This window comes from Hyperolius riggenbachi, chromosome 9 (assembly GCF_040937935.1).
Source record: "Hyperolius riggenbachi isolate aHypRig1 chromosome 9, aHypRig1.pri, whole genome shotgun sequence".
Taxonomy (NCBI): Eukaryota; Metazoa; Chordata; class Amphibia; order Anura; family Hyperoliidae; genus Hyperolius; species Hyperolius riggenbachi.
Genome location: NC_090654.1, coordinates 263342907 through 263369059, shown reverse-complemented (window position 1 = coordinate 263369059; position 26153 = coordinate 263342907). Strand labels below are relative to the sequence as shown.

The 26153-nt window shown below is 49.2% G+C and overlaps 1 protein-coding gene across 4 annotated transcripts in view; it reads right to left on the bottom strand.

Moving 5' to 3' along the window:
- The window catches only part of CEP128 (centrosomal protein 128), a 253904-nt gene extending 228732 nt beyond the window's left edge, over window positions 1-25172 (bottom strand). For 3 of the 4 annotated variants that reach the window (XM_068254444.1, XM_068254441.1, XM_068254445.1), the window contains exon 1: window positions 25068-25172. The gene's annotated coding sequence lies outside the window, so the exon portion shown is untranslated. The other variant, XM_068254442.1, reaches the window with a different exon arrangement.
- Between the last annotated feature and the right edge of the window lie 981 nt (window positions 25173-26153).

Here is a 26153-nt window from a genome sequence, read left to right as displayed (position 1 = left end):
AGTGACTTCTGCGTTTTTTGTAGCAATTTTATTTCCAGTGATTGCGATTTTATTTTTATACATGGATTTCGAAGTGATTTTGCAGCATTCCTATCTTTTGCATTACGAATGCAATCGCTCCAAAAATGCTGCAGGACCAGTCATTGAGATTTGCCTAACTGCAAGGGCTCCTGTGGGCTTGCCTGCATGGATCAGGGCTGTGGAGTCGAGGAGTCGGGGCAATTTTGGGTACCCGGAGTCGGAGTCGTGGTTTCATAAACTGAGGAGTCTGAGCCGGGAGTCGGATGATTTTTGAACAAATTCTACAGCCCTGTTAAGTATTAGACTAAGGAGTCGGAGTCGAGGAGTCTGAGTCATTTTGGATACCTGGAGTCGGAGTTGGAGTCGGAGTCGTGGTTTCATAAACCAAGGAGTTGGAGTTGAAGTCGGCAGATTTTTGTACCGACTCCACATGGATGCTGCTAAAATCAGTTTAGCGGGCTGTAACCGAAAGGCTCGTACACACGTGCATCTTCCCTACCCAATTAGTGTCCAAACTTGGTCTGTTGGATGATAGTTGGGCATGTGAACGGGTGACAAACGAGATAAGATTTATTACAGCAGAAACATTTATGATTATATTGGAATGCTTGCAATGCAGGGTTAGGTTGTAGACTGCATAATAAGCACAGAGCAATTTGATTTCATGGCTGACAATCCCACTTTAAGGCCCCGTTCACATTACAAACGCGGACGGGCACGCACGCGGAACGCAACGCGTACGAACGCACGCCATCCACGTTTGTATGCGTTGCGTGGCTGATCCCATCACTGAAAAGTGAATGGGACAGCCACGCGTTTTGGCAAAAAATGCGTGCAGCATGCGTTCCCGGACCGCACAGGTCCGGAACGCATGCAGTGTTAACATCAGACAATGCACTCTATGCACTGTCTGATGTTGTGCGTGTCGGCCACCTGCACGCATTTCCAAAACGCGGCTGGAAACGCGTGCAGTGTGAACGGGGCCTAAGAGTTTGGCAAGCTATGTGGACAAGCCACAGAGTATCAGGAAGGTCATCACCAACACCTTGAGGCCTAAACCCAGTGCACCTGATCCACCCATACCCGGGAGCTCAGTCCATTCTGTGCTGGCAGGCTCAGGTTTACATCACAGGAGAATATAGCCACAGATGTTCTGGCACCCTAGACTTCGTTCTCCACGAACCTACAAACCGCAACACAAATGTGCTGGCTGGCACCAATGTCATTTCTCAATAGTTTTTCCTGCCAGATGAGGGTAACCACCAGTGTCTGAGTGTCCCTCTAGCTACCTAATACTAAGTAGCTAGAGCAGGGGTGTCAAACTCAAATACAACGTGGGCCAAAATTGAGCTCTGGGTCCAAGTTGTGGGCCAACCTCAATGTCTAGTGGCCACCTCTCTCCCTTATAAAAGTTCCCTAGTGTCTAATAGCCCCCTCCATTCCCCATACAGTTCCCTAGTGTCTAGTAGCCCTTCCCCTATACAGTTTCCTGGTGTCTAGTGGCCCTCCTCCCTCATCTATACAGTTTCCTGGTGTTTAGTGGTTCTCCCTCCCCCCCCCCCCCCCCCCCCCTTATACAGTTTCCTGGTGTCTAGTGGCCCCCTCCTTCCCCTATAAAGTTCCCTGCTGTCTAGTGTCCCCCCTCCCTCTCCTATACAGTAACCTGGTACCTAGTGCTTTCCCCCTACCCATATGGCTTCCCTGGTCTAGGGCTTATTCACCAATATAGCTTCTCTGCTGGTCCTAAGTGGGTCAAACATAGTGCAAAGTGGGGAGGCTCCCGAGGTCCAAACCTGATGGCTCCAAGGGCCAGATTTTGCCCACGGGCCAGAGTTTGAGATATATGAGCTAGAGGTACCCCCAACTGCAGGGAGATCTTGTCAGTGGAATGCCAAGAGCTGGGTGAGTAACCTCTCATTTATACTGCACTTGGGACTCTGCATAGGGAAGGAGGGAGGCACTGGGGGAGGGGGAGTGAGCCGCCTTTCCATCATTAGGCACCTGTAGGCGCGTGCCTACAGTGCCTTATGGTAAATCCGGCCCTGTGTGCTGGTAACAGGGAAACTTGTGCTGGAAAGTACGGGGTGATCCACAGAAATGGAAGCTGCCGGATCATACATTATTGCACACGACGGTCGTCACACGGTGACATCTCTATTAAACTGTCACCTGTAATGGTGTTTCTTTGCTGCGTGCCGCACAGCTGTCTCTGGGAGATCATTCTCGGGACGAGCTGCGGCAGCGATCACTCACTATAATAAACACTTGGATAATACGATAAATATCATTACACGAGTCCTCGGAAATCTCCGCGCCCGGCGTCTACAACAAGGAGAGTGGAAGTGGCAATAAAGGATAATAGCCGGGGCATGCAGGGTGACCCGTGTCTCGGGGGGGGGGGGGGGGGGGGGGGCGCCGCACACGCAGAGCTGTGAATAACGCACCACGGTTACCCTGGGGGACGCTCTACGGCTGCCTCTGCTCCCGATACTGAGGAATAGCTCTCATTAATACTATCATAACCATCCGTCAGCAGCCTGAGCCGGAGGCACCCTGCAGAGAGCGCCGCTGACGGCCAATAAAAAACGGCTTAATAGCAGAGCAGATACACTCAGCTCCATCACAGGGGAGGCAAGGCACAGCGTGGTCCTGCACTGCCCCCTAGGCCACCGCCCAGGTACTGCAGGAGAGGACAGATCATCCTCACATTTCTGCTGAGAGAAGAGGTTTTCTGCTGTACCTTTAAAGTCTCTATGAAGGCAAGAAATGAAGAATCAGCAGATGAATTGTACGTCCAGATACAGCGCTGCCAATTTACTACTAGAGATGCTAATACATCCGGCTTGCATGTAAATTTAATGCAAATTATGTGTAGCTTGGAGCTGGGCTAATCAACATGGACAGAGTATTTTATTGGCCCCGTTCCCAGCTGCATACAATTCGCATCACAGTCACAAGCAAGCCACAATTATTGGCATATGGTACACACATCCAATTTAGATTGACCAATCTTACCACTAATATGTAGTATGAGAGTACGAGGGCTTACCTAGACAATCTGCTCATACTATTCAAAACCGGTTAGCCCTCAAATTATATGGAGGTGGGAAAATTGATCAATGATTGGCTAATCAAAATTGGATGTGTGTATGCACCCTAATCCTGAGGATGAGGATCGGGGTGGATGATTCAGGTGATTTTGTGCTCACAATAAAAGTAGAGAGAGGTATATGAAGGCTGCCATATAGATTTTATTTCCTTTTAAGCAATACCAGTTGCCTGGCTGTCCTGCTGATCCTCGGCCTCTAATAGTTTTAGCCATAGCCCCTGAACAAGCATGCAGCAGATCAGGTGCTCTTACTCAAGTGTAACTGGATTAGCTGCATGCTGGTTTCAAGTGTGTTATTCAGACACTACTGATGCCAGAGAGATCAGCAGAACTGCCAGGCAACTGGTATAGTTTAATAGGAAATAAATATGGTAGCCTCCACGCTAGGGCTGCACGGTTTTTCGGTTCAAAACCAAAACCGCGGTTCGTGGCAAAACGATCTACTGATCGTCAGTACCTTCGGTTTTTCGGTCCGCTGTTTGTAACTTGCTTCTGGCCCCGCTGTGCGCGGATTGGCCAGAAGCAGTGAATATGTATAAGTGTTAATGAGCGGGGGGGGGGGGGGATCCACCCGAGCGAGCGGCGGGCACATACAGTGCGGACGGGCATTCTGGACCGTGAACAAGCACAAACACAACAGGCCCTAGGGTATAATTTTTCATCTTCTCTTTAAAATAACTTTTCAGCATTTTACAATTGAAAAAGTACCAAAAAGTAGGTGAAAAACTATGATTACAATTATTTTGAGTATTTTTTGCTTGCTGGTGGTTTAAAACGCATTTTATGACAATATTTGAAAAGATCACCTAGGGGAAAACTCAGGAGAATAAGCAGGGCTGTGGGGTCGGTACAAAAATCCTCCGACTCAGACTCCTCAGTTTAGGATTCCACTGACTCCTCTAATTTGCATATTACAATCTTGTTGATTAAAAGTATGTAACATAAAATGCATCTGTTAACTGCCAACACTTAGGAATTTTAAAAGACAACTGAACTGAGAGGGATATGGAGGCTGCCACATTTATTTCCCTTTTAAACAATACCAGTTACCTGGCTATCCGGCTGATCTTCTGCCTATAATACTTTTAGTCATAGACTTAGGCCTCGTTCACATCATACTCTCTTCCGTGCACATTTGAAAGCGTGTATGACGTGGTAACATGCAAGAAAGGCAGAAGGATATAGACAGCCCTTCTGTCATCAAATACGCTGCGCAGCAGTACAATGTGCTATGATGTGCTTGCGTACTGCTGCATGCATTCTGCCCGCAAGCACAGAGCTGACCCATTCACTGGCAATGGATGGGATCAGCAGTGCAGCGGGTAGCAGCGCAGATGGCGTGTGATCGTACGCGTTGTGTTCCAATCGCATGGCCATCTGTGCTGCATAGATGTGAACGAGGCTTAAAACTAGTCCTTGGTAAGAGTACTTGTAAAAGGTACAGACAAGAACAAAGAACATCTATCAGGCCCTAGGCAATGTAACTGTGGGTACATGTAAGAGTGATGTGCAGGTACTCTGCAGGGGAATGAGGAGATTGTAAACAGACAACACCTCTGTGTTCAATGTGCACAGCATTCTCAGTGGATTCCTTGCAGCTCTGTGGGGAGTGCATATGTAAAGTATAGCACTACTGTGTAACTTAAAGTAAAGTAAACCTGTTTTATACATACCTGGGGCTTCCTCCAGCCCCCTTCAGGCTAATCAGTCCCTCGCTGTCCTCCTCCACCACCTGGATCTTCTGCTATGGGTCTAGGCACCTGAGCCAGTCGGGCGCAGGGCGCATGCACACACTCCGCCGCTGGGAGCTTACTACAGCTGCGCAGCACTATTGCGCAGGTGCAGAATGTTCCTGGCTGTAGGAATGGCACGCGGCCGGACTGCGCTGACTGGCTGAATTACCGGGACTCATAGCAGGAGATGCAGGTGGTGGAGGACAGCGAGGGACTGATTAGCCTGAAGGGGGCTGGAGGAAGCCCCAGATATGTATAACACTTTTCATCAGTCTCAGGTACCATTTAATCCGTAGTCACCACACCAAATTTAAAAACATATCAAATTATTTGATTTTATGAGCAAAAGGAGTGCATATATTTGTATAAACCAGCATCAGCGCAGAATCTCATTGACCATCTCTATTAGTGACACGGCTACACATCAGGCTTTATTCTTACAGCATAGATGTTATTTCGTATATATAAGAGATTCCTGTGTACACATCATATATACAGTCACAATCAGATGTGTATATCTGACTTTAAACATACAGGGACTGCTTTATTGAAGCAGCACAATTAACTATTTTTGATTGGTTTATTTAATTTTTGTGGGCTAAGCACAGCTATTACTGTATATATAATTTATGATGACTATTATCTGGAAAATAGAACATTTTACCATCTTTTCTATTTTAATTACAGTTTAAAATTCATTAGAAGTATGAGTCGGTGCATTTTTTCCCCGACTGACTCCAGGTACCCAAAAATCACTCAGACTCCGACTCCACAGCCCTGATTAAAAAGTCTATTGACCAGTGAGCAGGTTTTCTGCTTGTGTACACACACCAAGGCCCATATACAATTATTTTTTTCTCCTGAGTTATCTCCTAGAGTATAATTTTTCATCTTTTTAAATATAACTTTCAGCAGTTTACAATTGAAAAAGGTTATTTTTAGAATTTTCTTGCTTGCTGGTGGTTTAAAAACCATTTTATGACAACGTTTGAAAATATCACCTAGGAGAGAACTCCGGAGAATAAGTGAATTGCATATGACCCTGAATTGCATATGGGTTCAAGTCACCAAACATACATCCCGACCATTCCTGCAAGACATGCGAGTGCCAAGCCAAGAGATTACAATCAGTGTGAGGGAACGACGAGAAAGTGAAACACTGTAAACTCAACACTCAATAAAGTTATTCAGGAGAACCTTATTAAAGAGGAGGACAGACGCATCAGTATTCTCTAATAATAGAAACGTTGACTAAACACAGATCGAGTCACACAATATAGTAAAAGCACAAAGAGGTTTTCATATGATTAAAAACAGACCTGTATGGAGTCTAATGCTGGAGCCACAGCATACAATTTTTTGGCAGATTTACCTACCTCCGATCTGAGGATCGATTGTTTTTTTTAGCGATTTTCTGATCGATTTCTATAGAAGACGCTGGAAATAATTGATCTGGCAGGTAAATCTGCCAAAAAAAAAAAGTGTATGGTGTGGATCCAGCATTAGATAGCCACAGTTACAAAATTCCTCAATGGTGATACTGGATACAAAATTCCCCCGGAATACAATGCACAATTGTAGCACAATCTCTTCCAGACCTAATGAAGGGTCATCATCCTTATAATGTTACAAGGCTTGTAACTGCGCCACCAGCTACAGAAGTGTCCCCACACATATTGTGGCCAGTGGACCATCTCCTTGGAGGATTCGTGAACAGCCAGGCTAAACACTGCCCAGTAGTCCAGAAAAGGCCAGACTCATGGTATGTATAATACAGTGCAAAGATCCAACAGGAAAGAGACACGCTGACTATAGTCACCAGTCTGTATCTACAGGGTGGGTCATTTATATGGATACACCTTAATAAAATGCTAACAGGGCAGTCACACACCACACAGCGAGGACACAGCTCACAGGGCAGTCGCACAGTGAGGACACAGCTCACAGGGCAGTCACACACCACACAGCTCACAGGGCAGTCACACACCACACAGCTCACAGGGCAGTCACACACCACACAGCTCAAAGGGCAGTCACACACCACACAGCTCAAAGGGCAGTCACACACCACACAGCTCAAAGGGCAGTCACACACCACACAGCTCAAAGGGCAGTCACACACCACACAGCTCACAGGGCAGTCACACACCACACAGCTCACAGGGCAGTCACACACACCACACAGCTCACAGGGCAGTCACACACACCACACAGCTCACAGGGCAGTCACACACACCACACAGCTCACAGGGCAGTCACACACCACACAGCTCACAGGGCAGTCACACACCACACAGCTCACAGGGCAGTCACACACCACACAGCTCACAGGGCAGTCACACACCACACAGCTCAAAGGGCAGTCACACACCACACAGCTCACAGGGCAGTCACACACACCACACAGCTCACAGGGCAGTCACACACACCACACAGCTCACAGAGCAGTCACACACCACACAGCTCACAGGGCAGTCACACACCACACAGCTCACAGGGTAGTCACACACCACACAGCTCAAAGGGCAGTCACACACCACACAGCTCAAAGGGCAGTCACACACCACACAGCTCAAAGGGCAGTCACACACCACACAGCTCACAGAGCAGTCACACACCACACAGCTCACAGGGCAGTCACACACCACACAGCTCAAAGGGCAGTCACACACCACACAGCTCACAGGGCAGTCACACACCACACAGCTCACAGGGCAGTCACACACCACACAGCTCACAGGGTAGTCACACACCACACAGCTCAAAGGGCAGTCACACACCACACAGCTCAAAGGGCAGTCACACACCACACAGCTCAAAGGGCAGTCACACACCACACAGCTCAAAGGGCAGTCACACACCACACAGCTCAAAGGGCAGTCACACACCACACAGCTCACAGGGCAGTCACACACCACACAGCTCACAGGGCAGTCACACACCACACAGCTTACAGGGCAGTCACACACACCACACAGCTCACAGGGCAGTCACACACACCACACAGCTCACAGAGCAGTCACACACCACACAGCTCACAGGGCAGTCACACACCACACAGCTCAAAGGGCAGTCACACACCACACAGCTCAAAGGGCAGTCACACACCACACAGCTCACAGGGCAGTCACACACACCACACAGCTCACAGGGCAGTCACACACACCACACAGCTCACAGAGCAGTCACACACCACACAGCTCACAGGGCAGTCACACACCACACAGCTCACAGGGTAGTCACACACCACACAGCTCAAAGGGCAGTCACACACCACACAGCTCAAAGGGCAGTCACACACCACACAGCTCAAAGGGCAGTCACACACCACACAGCTCAAAGGGCAGTCACACACCACACAGCTCAAAGGGCAGTCACACACCACACAGCTCACAGGGCAGTCACACACCACACAGCTCACAGGGCAGTCACACACCACACAGCTCACAGGGCAGTCACACACCACACAGCTCACAGGGCAGTCACACACACCACACAGCTCACAGGGCAGTCACACACACCACACAGCTCACAGAGCAGTCACACACCACACAGCTCACAGGGCAGTCACACACCACACAGCTCAAAGGGCAGTCACACACCACACAGCTCAAAGGGCAGTCACACACCACACAGCTCACAGGGCAGTCACACACACCACACAGCTCACAGGGCAGTCACACACACCACACAGCTCACAGAGCAGTCACACACCACACAGCTCACAGGGCAGTCACACACCACACAGCTCACAGGGTAGTCACACACCACACAGCTCAAAGGGCAGTCACACACCACACAGCTCAAAGGGCAGTCACACACCACACAGCTCAAAGGGCAGTCACACACCACACAGCTCAAAGGGCAGTCACACACCACACAGCTCACAGGGCAGTCACACACCACACAGCTCACAGGGCAGTCACACACCACACAGCTCACAGGGCAGTCACACACCACACAGCTCACAGGGCAGTCACACACACCACACAGCTCACAGGGCAGTCACACACACCACACAGCTCACAGAGCAGTCACACACCACACAGCTCACAGAGCAGTCACACACCACACAGCTCACAGGGCAGTCACACACCACACAGCTCAAAGGGCAGTCACACACCACACAGCTCACAGGGCAGTCACACACCACACAGCTCACAGGGCAGTCACACACCACACAGCTCACAGGGCAGTCACACACCACACAGCTCACAGGGCAGTCACACACCACACAGCTCAAAGGGCAGTCACACACCACACAGCTCAAAGGGCAGTCACACACCACACAGCTCACAGGGCAGTCACACACCACACAGCTCACAGGGCAGTCACACACCACACAGCTCACAGGGCAGTCACACACCACACAGCTCACAGAGCAGTCACACACCACACAGCTCACAGGACAGTCACACACCACACATCTCAAAGGACAGTCACACACCACAGACAAACAGCTCACAGGGCAGTCCCACAGTGAGATCATACAGCTCACAGGGCAGGGACACACCACACAGCGAGAAAACAGCCAACATGGCAGTCACACAGCTCACAGGGCAGTCCCACAGCTCACAGGGTAGACACACAGCTCACAGGGTAGACACACAGCTCACAGGGTAGACACACAGCTCACAGGGCAGTCACACAGTAAGGACACACAGCTCACAGGGCAGTCCCACAGCAAGGACACAGCTCACAGCACATTTCTAGTTTCCAGGCTTACCAACAAGCTAGTAAGATAGTTGCCAGGGCCCCAGCACTCCCAGAAGTATACAGAGCCGGCACAAGCTGCATCCCTAGAGACCAGCACACCCTGCACCTCCTATGTGGAGAGAGATCACAGTGACATCCATTCACCCTGAGAGAGACAGCAGCCAGCGAGTCACAGGATCCAGCTAATGTCCTACAGACATTTCTCTCAAGCCAACATGATAGTTTTTGCAGAGTGGAAGGAGCACAACATCTGCATCGCTTTTACTGGCATCTGTGTCATTAGTAAGATTTCCTTTTAGTTAGAAAGAAAAAGTTTTGACCAGAGTTGTAGAAACATAGTAGTTGTTACATATTGACTGGCTGATGCTCTGTCTTCAATAGTCCAAAACTATGTAGATCAGGAGTTCTGACTGAAGGCCACATGCATGAGGGCAGCCAGGCAATCAGCATTACCTAAAAGGAAATAGACATGGCAGCTTCCGCATCCCTCTCACCACAGGTACACTTTAATACTGCGCTGTTCTGCATTGCGAATGCTGGATGGCTGCGGAATCCTCTCGCAAGAAGCATTAGGCTAAGGGCAGATTTATAGAAGTCCAGCAAATCTCGTCTAACCCCTGAAAATGTATCAGACAGGTCATTCATATAAAGACAATGCTGCCCAGGCATGGTCAATAAGATGTAAATAACTCTAGCTACTATGCAAATTGGAATTATGGCTGTCCAAAGTCTGGCCCCAGGGCCAAATGCGGCCTGCCAAGCCTTTTCCAATGACCTCCAAAGCTCCTGTGAGATTTTCATTGCATGCAGTCTGCATTATAAAATAGCCATTGCGCTACCACCACTCTCTCACTCTGCCGTCTCTATGGCGGTAGAGCTAGTCAATCTCATTGGCTCACATTGATCACAGGGTCAGGAGCCAATAAAATCAGTTCCTGACTGGCTCACAAAGCTCTACCGCCATAGAGACGGCAGAGCAGGTGGGGCTGAGGCGATGGGTGTGCAGCATGAACAGTGACTGCAGCGATTCCGTGCGGCATGATGTCGGCAAACCCAGGTATTTAATATAAGTGGTCTCTGGTCCTTAAAGAGAAACTCCGACCAAGAATTGAACTTTATCCCAATCAGTAACTGATACCCCCTTTTACATGACAAATCTATTGCATTTCACAAACAGACCATCAGGGGGCGCTGTATGACTGATTTTGTGATGAAACCCCTCCCACAAGAAGCTCTGGTACCGCGGTACTCTGGGCAAACTGCCACAATGTAGCAATGTTCACAGACAGGAAATGGCTGTTTACAGCTGTCTGTAACAGCCAAAAAAGCTAGCAGCAGCTAGTCACCATGTGATAAATGTCAGAATGTAAATCTGGGAGAGGAAAGATTTTACAATGAGCAAACACTGACTAAATCATTTATACATAATTATGGTAAAAATGAAGCACTTTTTTTATTACATTATTTTCACTGGAGTTTCTCTTTAAGGGGCTGGTACCAAAGTGGTTAAAGAGAATTTGAAGCGTAAAAAAAATAAATAAATAAATAAATAAACACAACAAAAAACAGATAATTACCTAAGGCGAGGGAAGGCTCTGGGTCCTAATGAGCCTTTCCTCTCCTCTCACAGACCCCGCGTTCCAGTGCTGCCTCCTCCATTCACATCTCCCTCCTCAGGAGGCTCTGTACAGCGCATGCGCATTACGGAGCTCCTGGCATAGGTAGAGAGCAGTCAGTGGAACACGGGGACCAGGAAAGGAACAGAAAGGCTCTAAACGACCCAGAGCTGTCCCTCTCCTTAGGTAAGCATCTGTTTGGGGGGGGGGGGGGGGGGGGGGGGGTTTGTTAAGGGAAAAAAAAAAACTCACTCAAAACTCACTTTTTCTGACAAGCCTTGCCTTACCTCAAGCCATTCCCCTTTGACCTAACACAACTAAAATGTTAGTACATGCTCTTATAATATTTCATCTGGACTATTGTAACCAGGGCTGTGGAGTCGGTCCAAAAATCCACCGACTCCGACTCCTAAGTTTAGGATTCCACCGACTCCGACTCCTCTAATTTGCATATTACAATTTTGTTGATTAAAAGTATGTAACATGAAATTCGTCTCTTAACTGCCAACGCTTAGGAATTTTACAAGACAACTGAAGTGAGAAGGATATGTAGACTACTATATTTATTCCCTTTAGACTAAAACTAGTCCTTGGTAAGAGTACTTGTAAAAGGTACAAACCGGAACACAGAACATCTATCAGGCCCTAGGCAATGTAAGTGTGGGTACATGTAAGAATGATGTGCAGGTACTCTGCAGGGGAATGAGGAGATTGTAAACAGACAACACCTCTGTGTTCAATGTGCACAGCATTCTCAGTGGATTCCCTGCAGCTCTGTGGGGAGTGCATATGTAGAGTATAGTACTACTGTGTAATAAAGTAAACCTGAGACAGATGAAATTAAAGTTTTATACATACCTGGGGCTTCCTCCAGCCGCCTTCAGGATAATCAGTCCCTCGTTGTCCTCCTCCCCCACCTGGATCTTCTGCTATGAGTCCAGGTACTTGAGCCAGTCAGGCGTAGTGCGCATGCACACACTCCGCCGCCAGGAGCATACTACACCTGTGCAGCACTATTGCGCAGGTGCAGAATGTTCCTGGCTGTGGGAGCGGCATGCGGCCGGACAGCGCTGACTGGCTGAATTACCAGGACTCATAGCAGAAGATCCGGGTGGTGGAGGACAGCGAGGGACTGATTAGCCTGAAGGGGGCTGGAGGAAGCCCCAGGTATGTATAAAACTTTACTTTTCATCCGTCTCAGTTACCCTTTAATTTGTAGTCACCAAACCAAATTTTAACAACATATCAAATTATTTGATTTCATCAGCAAAGGGAGTGCATACATTTGCATAAATCAGCATCAGTGCAGAATTATTTCCATCTCGTTGACCATCTCTATTAGTGACACGGCTACACATCAGGCTTTATTCTTACAGCATAGATGTTATTTAGTATATATAATGCTGGATACACACGTTGCGTTTCCGCGTCGATGCGGCGTTCGATTCGCGTCGATTCGATTATTTCCAACATGTCCGATTCGCGGTTCGATGGATCGTTAGGTCGATTTGCCATACTTTACATGGCATTCGACCTAAAAATAATCGAAATGCGCTCGGAAATGCTCGGAAATAATCGAATCGACGCGAATCGAACGCCGCATCGAACGCGGAAACGCAACGTGTGTATCCAGCATAAGAGATTCCTGTGTACACATCATATATACAGTCACAATCAGATATGTATATCTGACCTTAAAAATACGGGGACTGCTTTATTGAAGCAGCACAAGTAACTAATTTTGATTGGTTTATTTCATTTTTGTGGACCAAGCACAGCTATTACTATTTTATCATATTTTCTATTTTAATTACAGTTACAAATTCATTAGGAGTCGGAGTCGGTGCATTTTTTCCCGACTCCAGGCACCCAAAATTGCCCGACTCCACAGCCCTGATTGTAACATACTACTTTGTGGACTACCAACTAACTGACACTGCTCCAATCTGTACTGAACTCGGCTGCTCGTCTCATTCATCTTTCTTCCCGCCCCTCCTCTGCTGCTCCTCTCTGTCAAGCTCTTCATTGGCTGCTAATTAACCAGAGGATCCAGTTCAAATTTTTAACCCTCCACAATCTCTCTCCCCTGTACATCTCCTCACTAGCTTCCAGATACCAACCCAACCGCAATCTCAGATCTGCACATTACCTTCTTTTGTACTCCTCTACAATCACCTCCTCGACATTACGTGTACAAGATTTCTCACGTGCTTCACCCCTCCTATGGAATCCCCATCCAAAACACATCTGCCACTCTCCATCCTTTGATATCTTTAAGAGCTCCCTCATAACTCACTTTTTCCAACAAGCATACACTAACTTAGGCAATTCCCCCTCTAACCTCTGACCAAGTTATACACCTTACTAGAAAACCTAAAAATACAGTTGTGCGTGCGTGCGTGCATGTAAGAATGATGTGCAGGTACTCTGCAGGGGAATGAGGAGATTGTAAACAGACAACACCTCTGTGTTCAATGTGCACAGCATTCTCAGTGGATTCCCTGCAGCTCTGTGGGGAGTGCATATGTAGAGTATAGTACTACTGTGTAACAAAGTAAACCTGAGACAGATGAAATTAAAGTTTTATACATACCTGGGGCTTCCTCCAGCCGCCTTCAGGATAATCAGTCCCTCGTTGTCCTCCTCCACCACCTGGATCTTCTGCTATGAGTCCAGGTACTTGAGTCAGTCAAGCGTAGTGCGCATGAACACACTCCGCCGTGAGCGTACTACACCTGTGCAGCACTATTGCGCAGGTGCAGAATGTTCCTGGCTGTGGGAGCGGCATGCGGCCGGACAGCGCTGACTGGCTGAATTACCAGGACTCATAGCAGAAGATCCGGGTGGTGGAGGACAGTGAGGGACTGATTAGCCTGAAGGGGGCTGGAGGAAGCCCCAGGTATGTATAAAACTTTACTTTTCATCCGTCTCAGTTACCCTTTAATTTGTAGTCACCAAACCAAATTTTAATAACATATCAAATTATTTTATTTCATCAGCAAAGGGAGTGCATACATTTGCATAAATCAGCATCAATGCAGAATTATTTCCATCTCGTTGACCATCTCTATTAGTCACATAGCTACACATCAGGCTTTATTCTTACAGCATAGATGTTATTTAGTATATATAAGAGATTCCTGTGTACACATCATATATACAGTCACAATCAGATTTGTATATCTGACCTTAAAAATAAGGGGACTGCTTTATTGAAGCAGCACAAGTAACTAATTTTGATTGGTTTATTTCATTTTTGTGGACTAAGCACAGCTATTACTGTATATATACTGTATATATACATTATTTTTAATGACTATTATCTGAGAAATAGAACATTTTATCATATTTTCTATTTTAATTACAGTTACAAATTCATTAGGAGTCGGAGTCGGAGTCGGAGCATTTTTTCCCGACTCCGACTCCAGGCACCCAAAATTGCCCGACTCCACGACTCCGACTCCACAGCCAAGCAAAGAACAAGACTTCTGGTCTTCTGTGGTATGGACAGATGAAACAAAAATTGAATTGTTTGGTCACAATGGATGTTTCCTTCTTTTGGTGTAAAAAAGGAGAAGCCTTCAACCCAAAGAACGCCATCCCCACTGTCAAACATGGTGGTGTGGAACCAATTGCTTTTGGGGGTGTTTTTCAGCCAGTGGACCCTGGAACCTAATCATAGTAAACGGCACCATAAAAAAAGAGCAATGCATGAGATTTCTCAACAACATCATCAGGCAGTCTGCAGAAAAACTTTCCCTTAGGCACTAGTGGACATAAAAGCATGTCAATGACGCAAAACACACAGCAAAAGTGGTGAAGAAATAGTTAGCAAACAACAACATTAACGTTTTGGAGTGGCCCAGCCAGAGCCCTGACTTGATTCCAATTGAGAATCTGTGGAGGGAGCTAAAGATCAGGGCGATGGCAGGAAGACCCTCCAACCTGAAAGATTTGGATCTCATTGTGAAAGATGAATGGGCAAAAATGCCTGTAGAGACATGCAAAAAGCTGGTCTGCAATAATAGGAAGCGTTTGATTGCTGTAATAGCCAATACAGGCTTTTCTATTGATTATAAAGAAGGGTATGAATAATTTTGGACTGGACACTTTTTGCTCAAATGTAAATAAAAGCTGAGAAATGTTCCCCCCACAATAATGCCTTTTGTACATTGTCTTATCTTTCGGGAGACACCTATGTCATTTCCCGTCAAAAAATTACCTGCTGGTTGAATAAAAGTAACTTTAAGGCTGGTTTCACAGTGGGACGTTAAAGTCCTACGTTACAGCAGCCAGTAACGCAGCCTAACTCACAGCACTGTAAAATCCAGGGCTGTGGAGTCGGAGTCGTGGAGTCGGGCAATTTTGGGTGCCTGGAGTCGGAGTCGGGAAAAAATGCACCGACTCCTAATGAATTTGTAACTGTAATTAAAATAGAAAATATGATAAAATGTTCTATTTCTCAGATAATAGTCATTAAAAATAATGTATATATACAGTATATATACAGTAATAGCTGTGCTTAGGCCACAAAAATGAAATAAACCAATCAAAATTAGTTACTTGTGCTACTTCAATAAAGCAGTCCCCGTATTTTTAAGGTCAGATATACATATCTGATTGTGACTGTATATATGATGTGTACACAGGAATCTCTTATATATACTAAATAACATCTATGCTGTAAGAATAAAGCCTGATGTGTAGCCGTGTCACTAATAGAGATGGTCAACGAGATGGAAATAATTCTGCATTGATGCTGATTTATGCAAATGTATGCACTCCCTTTGCTGATGAAATCAAATAATTTGATATGTTGTTAAAAATTGGTTTGGCGACTACAAATTAAAGGGTGACTGAGACGGATGAAAAGTAAAGTTTTATACATACCTGGGGCTTCCTCCAGCCTCCTTCAGGCTAATCAGTCCCTCGCTGTCCACCTCCACTACCCGGATCTTCTGCTATGAGTCCTGGTAATTCAGCCAGTCAGCGCTGTCCGGCCACATGCCGCTCCCACAGCCAGGAACATTCTGCACCTGCGCAATAGTGCTGCACAGGTGTAGTATGCTCCTGGCGGCGGAGTATGTGCATGCGCACTACGCCCGACTGGCTCAAGTACCTGGACTCATAGCAGAAGATCCAGGTGGTGGAGGAGGACAAAGATTATCCTGAAGGCGGCTGGAGGAAGCCCCAGGTATGTATAAAACTTTAATTTCATCTGTCTCAGGTTTACTTTGTTACACAGTAGTACTATACTCTACATATGCACTCCCCACAGAGCTGCAGGGAATCCACTGAGAATGCTGTGCACATTGAACACAGAGGTGTTGTCTGTTTACAATCTCCTCATTCCCCTGCAGAGTACCTGCACATCATTCTTACATGTACCCACACTTACATTGCCTAGGGCCTGATAGATGTTCTTTGTTCCGGTTTGTACCTTTTACAAGTACTCTTACCAAGGACTAGTTTTAGCCTAAAGGGAATAAATATAGTAGGCTACATATCCTTCTCACTTCAGTTGTCTTGTAAAATTCCTAAGCTTTGGCAGTTAAGAGACGAATTTTCATGTTACATACTTTTAATCAACAAAATTGTAATATGCAAATTAGAGGAGTCGGAGTCGAGGAGTCGGAATCGGTGGAATCCTAAACTGAGGAGTTGGAGTCGGTGGAATTTTGGACCGACTCCACAGCCCTGGTAAAATCAATTGTGCTGTTCACAGTCCCCACGTTGCGTTAGGGTATAACGCTGCACGTTTAAACAAAGTGCTGCATGCTGTACGTTATACTGGGCTAAGCCACGTTAGACTGCTTGCACATGCTCAGTAATGTTGGAGGAGGTCTCCCCTCCTCCTCTGCAGCCAGCCACATGGCTAATTAATATTCACTGCAGAGACTCGTGGTAGGACTTTAGTGTTGTCCGGATCATGAACGAATCGTTCATTTGATCCGGATCATTTTTGAGAGTCGAATCATCCGGATCATCACAATGAAAGATTTGGTTCACAGTGGATGTCTGTCTGGAAGAAACAGGAACATACAGAATGTACAGTGCAGGGAAAGTCCTGTCCTGCTAGTCATTTCACCCAGTCTGCTTCCCTAGTAAAATGATTCAAATGATTCGGTTCAAAGATCCGGATCTTTTCAATGATCCGCATCCTTAAAAAAATCCGGACTTCCTATCACTAACCTGGAGCGGCTGCTTTGAGAGCTGCATAACACAGCTCAATCTGACGTCCAACTTCAACAAGACCATGCGTTGCGTTAGGGGCACTTTATGCAACCATAACATCCCCTAAAACGCAACGTCTTGGTGTGTAAGTAGCCTAAGTCAAAATTTGCCAGGGGTATGAATAATTATGGGCAGCACTGTATATATTCTTACACATCACACAGTTGTAGCAGTAGGTCACACCTTCCCCCTCACTGTGCACTTCCTCTTTATATGCTGCAAGCGCACACCGGAAGCCTGATGTAACCGCACACAGTAACCGCACAATGACAGAGGCTGTACAGCCACAATGGAGAGCAACAGCGGGATTCCAAGTCACAGCAGCAGCAACAGCAGCAGCTAGGGCTTGTTCACTTCCACAAGAACAAAAATGCATGCATTTTAGTGTTTCCTTTGGCAAGCCAGACCCAATAACTTTGCTAAATGTGTCTACACAATAATGCAACTGCTATTCAAAAGGTTCTTTGGAGAAAAAAAAAAAAAAAAAAAAAAAAATCACAGAGAATCCCCCATGAGAAGACTGACTAGTCAGATTTTACCTACCTACTGTGACAGCAACATAGACGAAAAGTAACTTCTAGTGCATTTTAATGTGGGAGGAATTTCCCTCTTACAAGCATGTGCGCACGTATAGCGCTGCGTAATATGTTGGCGCTTTATAAATACAATAAATAGTTTACAATTTTAAATCTTCCGCGCTAGTCCTCTGAAATTGCGACATGGCAGCACTGATATGTATGCCTCATGCAAAACCACATGTGCTTGTGGTCTGCAAAAATGCCTGCAAGCCTGTTTGGTGTGACGAAGCCCTTAAAGGGGAACTGAAGAGAGAGGTATATGGAGGCTGTCATGTTTATTTCCTTTTAGACAATACCAGTTGCCTGGCAGCCATGCTGATCCTCTGCCTCTAATACTATTAGCCATAGCCCCTGAACAAGCATGCAGCAGACCAGGTGTTTCAGTGGTTCAGACTTAGAAGTCTGATCTGACAAGACTAGCTGCATGCTTGTTTCTGGTTTTAATCAGATACTACTGCCGAGAAATAGACCAGCAGGGCTGCCAGGCAACTGGTATTGATTAAAAGGAAATAAACATGACAGCCTCCATATACCTCTCTCTTCAGTTCTCCTTTAAAAGGAACCTGAAGACAGGCGCATGGCGGCTGCCAGAAGCCACAGGTAAGTGAAACTTTTCAGATCGATCCCAGCCACACAGACCAGTCTGCCATATAACAGACCTTGCCGGCCACACATACCAGTGCGGCAACATAACAGACTGACGACAACACTGACCAGTCCAGCCACGTGATAAACCAGTGCGGCCATACAAAACAGACCAGAGTGGCCACATAACAGACTCTGCCGGCAACACACACCAGTCGGGCCATATAACAGACTAGCACGACCACACAACAGAGTGCCAGCCACACAGAGCAGTCCAGCCGCATAACAGACTCTGCCGGTTAGACCAGTGCGGTCACATAACAGACTCTGCCGGCCACACAACAGACTCTGCTGACCACACAGGCCAGTACTGCCACATAGCAGGCTATGCCACAGAGACCAGTGCAGCCACATAAAGACTCTGCCGGCCACAAAGAACAGTGCAGCAACATAACAGACTGTCGGCCACTCGGCCACACAGAACAGTGCGGCAACATAACAGACTGCCTGCCACAAAGAACAGTGCAGCCACATAACAGACTCTGCCGGCCACACCGAATAATGCGGCCACATAACAGACTCTGCCGGTTAGACCAGTGCGGTCACATAACAGACTCTGCCGGCCACACAACAGACTCTGCTGACCACACAGGCCAGTACTGCCACATAGCAGGCTCTGCCGGCCACAGAGACCAGTGCAGCCACAAAGACTCTGCCGGCCACAAAGAACAGTGCAGCAACATAACAGACTGTCGGCCACTCGGCCACACAGAACAGTGCGGCAACATAGCAGACTCTGCCTGCCACAAAGAACAGTGCAGCCACATAACAGATTCTGCCGGCCACACCGAATAATGCGGCCACATAACAGACTCTGCCAATGACACAGACCAGTGCAGCCACATAACAGACAAGTGCAGCGTCATAACAGACTCTTCCGGCAACACAGAACAGTGCAGCAACATAACAGACTGACGACAACACTGACCAGTCCAGCCACGTAATAAAACAGTGCGGCCATATAAAACAGACCAGTGTGGCCACATAACAGACTCTGCCAGCCACACAGAGCAGTCCAGCCGTATAACAGACTCTGCCGGTTAGACCAGTGCGGTCACATAACAGACTCTGCCGGCCACACAGAACAGACTCTGCCAATGACACAGACCAGTCCAGCCACATAACAGACTCTGCGAGCCACACAGACTAGTTTGGCCACATAACAGACTCTTGGTATAAAGAAGCAGCAACGTGCACCATCCGTCAGTACTCCGCTTCATTTATTGTACCTGGTATGAAAGGTGTACAACATCGGGGTAACAGCAACCAAACATGTACCTTGTCATGCTGCTGTGGCGTAAGCGTTCCCAACGTAGCGTGACCTAGTGTCCTTTTGGATGCAAAACGGCCGTCGCCGACCCTTTTGCAGCCCTGACACCCACTTCCACCCCCGCTCACGCCACAGCAGCATGACAAGGTACATGTTTGGTTGCTGTTACCCCGATGTTGTACACCTTTCATACCAGGCACAATAAATGAAGCTGAGCACTGACGGATGGTGCACGTTGCTGCTTCTTTATACCAAGATTCCTGTGACATTCTTTCTTCCATTCCAATGTACGGAGCACACGTCAGCAGCTGCTGGGATAGAAAGAGGGTAGGGGGAACAGCACAGATGGGGAGACCTGGCCCATTGAAGTATCTACCCACAGACCCTCCACAATTCAAGGGAGTGCCACATATATATTATTTTCTTTCTGACATCACATAACAGGCTCTGCCGGCCACACAGACCAGTGCAGCCACATAACAGACTCTGCCGGCCACACAGAACAGTGCAGCCACATAACAGGCTCTGCCGGCCACACAGACCAGTGCAGCCACATAACAGACTCTGCCGGCCACACAGAACAGTGCAGCCACATAACAGGCTCTGCCGGCCACACAGAACAGTGCAGCCACATAACAGGCTCTGCCGGCCACACAGAACAGTGCAGCCACATAACAGACTCTGCCGGCCACACAGAACAGTGCAGCCACATAACAGACTGCCAGCCGCACAAACCAGTGCGGCCACATAACAGGCTCTGCCGGCCACACAGAACAGTGCAGCCACATAACAGGCTCTGCCGGCCACACAGAACAGTGCAGCCACATAACAGGCTCTGCCGGCCACACAGAACAGTGCGGCCACATAACAGGCTCTGCCGGCCACACAGAACAGTGCGGCCACATAACAGGCTCTGCTGGCCACACAGAACAGTGCGGCCACATAACAGGCTCTGCTGGCCACACAGAACAGTGCGGCCACATAACAGGCTCTGCTGGCCACACAGAACAGTGCGGCCACATAACAGGCTCTGCCTGCCACACAGAACAGTGCGGCCACATAACAGACTGCCAGCCGCACAAACCAGTGTGGCCACATAACAGACTCTGCCGGCCACACAGAACAGTGCAGCCACATAACAGACTGCCAGCCGCACAAACCAGTGCGGCCACATAACAGACTCTGCCGGCCACACAGAACAGTGCAGCCACATAACAGGCTCTGCTGGCCACACAGAACAGTGCAGCCACATAACAGACTCTGCCGGCCACACAGAACAGTGCGGCCACACAATAGACTCTGCCGGCCACACAACAGACTCTGCCGGCCACACAGAACAGCGCGGCCACACAATAGACTCTGCCGGCCACACAGACCAGTGCAGCCACATAACAGGCTCTGCTGGCCACACAGACCAGTGCAGCCACATAACAGGCTCTGCTGGCCACACAGAACAGTGCAGCCACATAACAGACTCTGCCGGCCACACAGAACAGTGCGGCCACACAATAGACTCTGCCGGCCACACAACAGACTCTGCCGGCCACACAGAACAGCGCGGCCACATAGACTCTGCCGGCCACACAGACCAGTGCAGCCACATAACAGACTCTGCCGGCCACACAGAACAGCGCGGCCACATAGACTCTGCCGGCCACACAGAACAGTGCGGCCACATAACAGACTGCCGGCCACAAAGACCAGTGCAGCCACATAGACTCTGCCGGCCACACAGCACAGTGCGGCCACATAACAGACTCTGCCGGCCACACAGACCAGTGCAGCCACATAACAGACTCTGCCGGCCACACAGAACAGTGCAGCCACATAACAGACTCTGCCGGCCACACAGAACAGCGCGGCCACATAGACTCTGCCGGCCACACAGAACAGTGCGGCCACATAACAGACTGCCGGCCACAAAGACCAGTGCAGCCACATAACAGACTGCCGGCCACAGAGACCAGTGCGGCCACATAGACTCTGCCGGCCACACAGAACAGTGCGGCCACATAGACTCTGCCGGCCACACAGAACAGTGCGGCCACATAGACTCTGCCTGCCACACAGAACAGTGCGGCCACATAGACTCTGCCTGCCACACAGAACAGTGCGGCCACATAGACTCTGCCTGCCACACAGAACAGTGCGGCCACATAGACTCTGCCTGCCACACAGAACAGTGCGGCCACATAGACTCTGCCTGCCACACAGAACAGTGCGGCCACACAGACTCTGCCTGCCACACAGAACAGTGCGGCCACATAGACTCTGCCTGCCACACAGAACAGTGCGGCCACACAACAGACTCTGCCGGCCACACAACAGACTCTGCCGGCCACACAACAGACTCTGCCGGCCACACAGAACAGTGCGGCCACATATACTCTGCCTGCCACACAGAACAGTGCGGCCACACAACAGACTCTGCCGGCCACACAGAACAGTGCGGCCACATATACTCTGCCTGCCACACAGAACAGTGCAGCCACATAACAGACTCTGCCGGCCACACAGAACAGTGCGGCCACACAATAGACTCTGCCTGCCACACAACAGACTCTGCCGGCCACACACAACAGCGCGGCCACATAGACTCTGCCGGCCACACAGACCAGTGCGGCCACATAGACTCTGCCTGCCACACAGAACAGTGCGGCCACATAGACTCTGCCTGCCACACAGAACAGTGCGGCCACATAGACTCTGCCTGCCACACAGAACAGTGCGGCCACATAGACTCTGCCTGCCACACAGAACAGTGCGGCCACATAGACTCTGCCTGCCACACAGAACAGTGCGGCCACACAACAGACTCTGCCGGCCACACAACAGACTCTGCCGGCCACACAACAGACTCTGCCGGCCACACAACAGACTCTGCCGGCCACACAGAACAGTGCGGCCACATATACTCTGCCTGCCACACAGAACAGTGCGGCCACACAACAGACTCTGCCGGCCACACAACAGACTCTGCCGGCCACACAACAGACTCTGCCGGCCACACAGAACAGTGCGGCCACATATACTCTGCCTGCCACACAGAACAGTGCGGCCACACAACAGACTCTGCCGGCCACACAGAACAGTGCGGCCACACAACAGGCTCTGCCGGCCACACAACAGGCTCTGCCGGCCACACAACAGGCTCTGCCGGCCACACAACAGACTCTGCCGGCCACACAACAGACTCTGCCGGCCACACAACAGACTCTGCCGGCCACACAACAGACTCTGCCGGCCACACAACAGACTCTGCCGGCCACACAACAGACTCTGCCGGCCACACAACAGACTCTGCCGGCCACACAACAGACTCTGCCGGCCACACAGAACAGTGCAGCCACACAACAGACTTTGCCGGCCACACAACAGACTGCCGGCCACAAAGAACAGTGCGGCCACACAGAACAGCGCGGCCACATAGACTCTGCCGGCCACACAGAACAGTGCGGCCACAGAGACCAGTGCAGCCACATAGACTCTGCCGGCCACACAGAACAGTGCGGCCACATAACAGACTGCCGGCCACAGAGACCAGTGCAGCCACATAGACTCTGCCGGCCACACAGAACAGTGCGGCCACATAACAGACTGCCGGCCACAGAGACCAGTGCAGCCACATAGACTCTGCCGGCCACACAGAACAGTGCGGCCACATAACAGACTCTGCCTGCCACACAGAACAGTGCGGCCACATAACAGACTCTGCCTGCCACACAGAACAGTGCGGCCACATAACAGACTCTGCCTGCCACACAGAACAGTGCGGCCACATAACAGACTCTGCCTGCCACACAGAACAGTGCGGCCACATAACAGACTCTGCCTGCCACACAGAACAGTGCGGCCACATAACAGACTCTGCCTGCCACACAGAACAGTGCGGCCACATAACAGACTCTGCCTGCCACACAGAACAGTGCGGCCACATAACAGACTCTGCCTGCCACACAGAACAGTGCGGCCACATAACAGACTCTGCCTGCCACACAGAACAGTGCGGCCACATAACAGACTCTGCCTGCCACACAGAACAGTGCGGCCACATAACAGACTCTGCCTGCCACACAGAACAGTGCGGCCACATAACAGACTCTGCCTGCCACACAGAACAGTGCGGCCACATAACAGACTCTGCCTGCCACACAGAACAGTGCGGCCACATAACAGACTCTGCCTGCCACACAGAACAGTGCGGCCACATAACAGACTCTGCCTGCCACACAGAACAGTGCGGCCACATAACAGACTCTGCCTGCCACACAGAACAGTGCGGCCACATAACAGACTCTGCCTGCCACACAGAACAGTGCGGCCACATAACAGACTCTGCCTGTCACACAGAACAGTGCGGCCACATAACAGACTCTGCCTGTCACACAGAACAGTGCGGCCACATAGACTCTGCCTGCCACACAGAACAGTGCGGCCACAGACTCTGCCTGCCACACAGAACAGTGCGGCCACATAGACTCTGCCTGCCACACAGAACAGTGCGGCCACAGACTCTGCCTGCCACACAGAACAGTGCAGCCACAGACTCTGCCTGCCACACAGAACAGTGCGGCCACAGACTCTGCCTGCCACACAGAACAGTGCGGCCACAGACTCTGCCTGCCACACAGAACAGTGCGGCCACAGACTCTGCCTGCCACACAGAACAGTGGGGTCACATAGACTCTGCCGGCCACACAGAACAGTGCGGCCACATAACAGACTCTGCCGGCAACAGAGACCAGTGCAGCCACACAACTGCACTGGTCTCTGGTAGAGACTGTAAATTCTGATGTTGCAAATATTTTCACTACAGGTAACATTTCATGCTACCTGCTAATTTTCACCCCATAGGAGAAGAATGATAGAGGAAGCAAATTCTGAAAGTAGTTGGCTTTATTTTTAACCACACCGGCCACAGAGACCTGCACTGACACATAACAGTCAGTCAGTGAGTGACAGCCGTGACCCCACACATTGGACCCCATATAGTCAGTGACTGCAGTGTCCCCCATGTAGTCACTGTCCCCCACTTCCTGTGTCTTACTGGGGTTCATCCGGTCTTTGGGATCCTCATGGAGCTGCTGCACCAATATACCGGGGCTCCCCGCTCCGGCTGTTAGGACCCCCTGACCCCGCACTCACCTCCATCCCGTAGTAACTGTCACGGCCGCATCTATGGCAACTTGAAGCTGCCGCCGCCCAGCTTGGAAGGAAGAGCGTCCGCAGCGCAGAGCAAGCCGGGAGACGTAGTTCCGAGTCCAGCTTCCTACCTTAGGAGAAACAGCGAGGTGCCTACAACTCCCGGCATCCCCCGCCAGCGGAGCCAGAGGCGGAACCAAAAGACAGGGCGGCAGGATTGGCGGCTACAGATTCAACACACCCGCCCACTAGGCGGGACCTCTCCTAAATCTGCTCCAGCCAATCGTAGCACTGCTGGAGAAAGTCAACCAGATGGCAATAGTTTGGAGTTTTGTTATTATTAGTTTATATTTGATGTTAATTGTATGAAAATGTCGGCAGCCTGTAAGTGGACCTGTCAAAATTATTAGCATTTCACTTCCTGTCCTGCTGTACCCCATGGCAGCCAAGCTTCAGCTTCCTTAGCAACCAAGTTTCACTGAAGTCGATTATAGCAACCATTTCTTGCTGCTGTATCCAATAGCAACCATTTACTATATCCCATAGCAACTAAATGTGACACATGGCCATGCCTCCTAACTTTTTGAGATGAGAAAGAAGGACACCCATGATCACGCCCCGTCACACTCCTAGTCACGCATACCATAAAGATTTCATTAAAAAAAAGTATGTTATTTTATAATTCAAACCACACTGGGCCTTTCTATCCTGGTTCATTTTCCTTGAGGCCTCTTTCACAGTGGGACGTTGTGATTTTTGATGCGACGGTAAAGTCGCAACGCAAATTACACCGCTAAGCCCCAAAAAAAGTCGCAACGCAACTTAATGCCCCATTATCGTCGCGTACAGTAGAGCAGGGGTGCCTCCACTGCTTCAGCTTGTAAGCTACTTTAAAAAATTAGCAAGTCAAAATGATCTACCTATGTACAATTTTAGGAGCACACTTGTATATACAGAATGGAAAATGTAGTGGGGTCGGGATCTACCCTAAAGCCCTTTGCGATCTACCTAATGGGCACCCCTGCAGTAGAGCATACAGGCAATGAATAGTATGCTTCCAGGTCATTACTGAGCATGTGCAAACAGTCC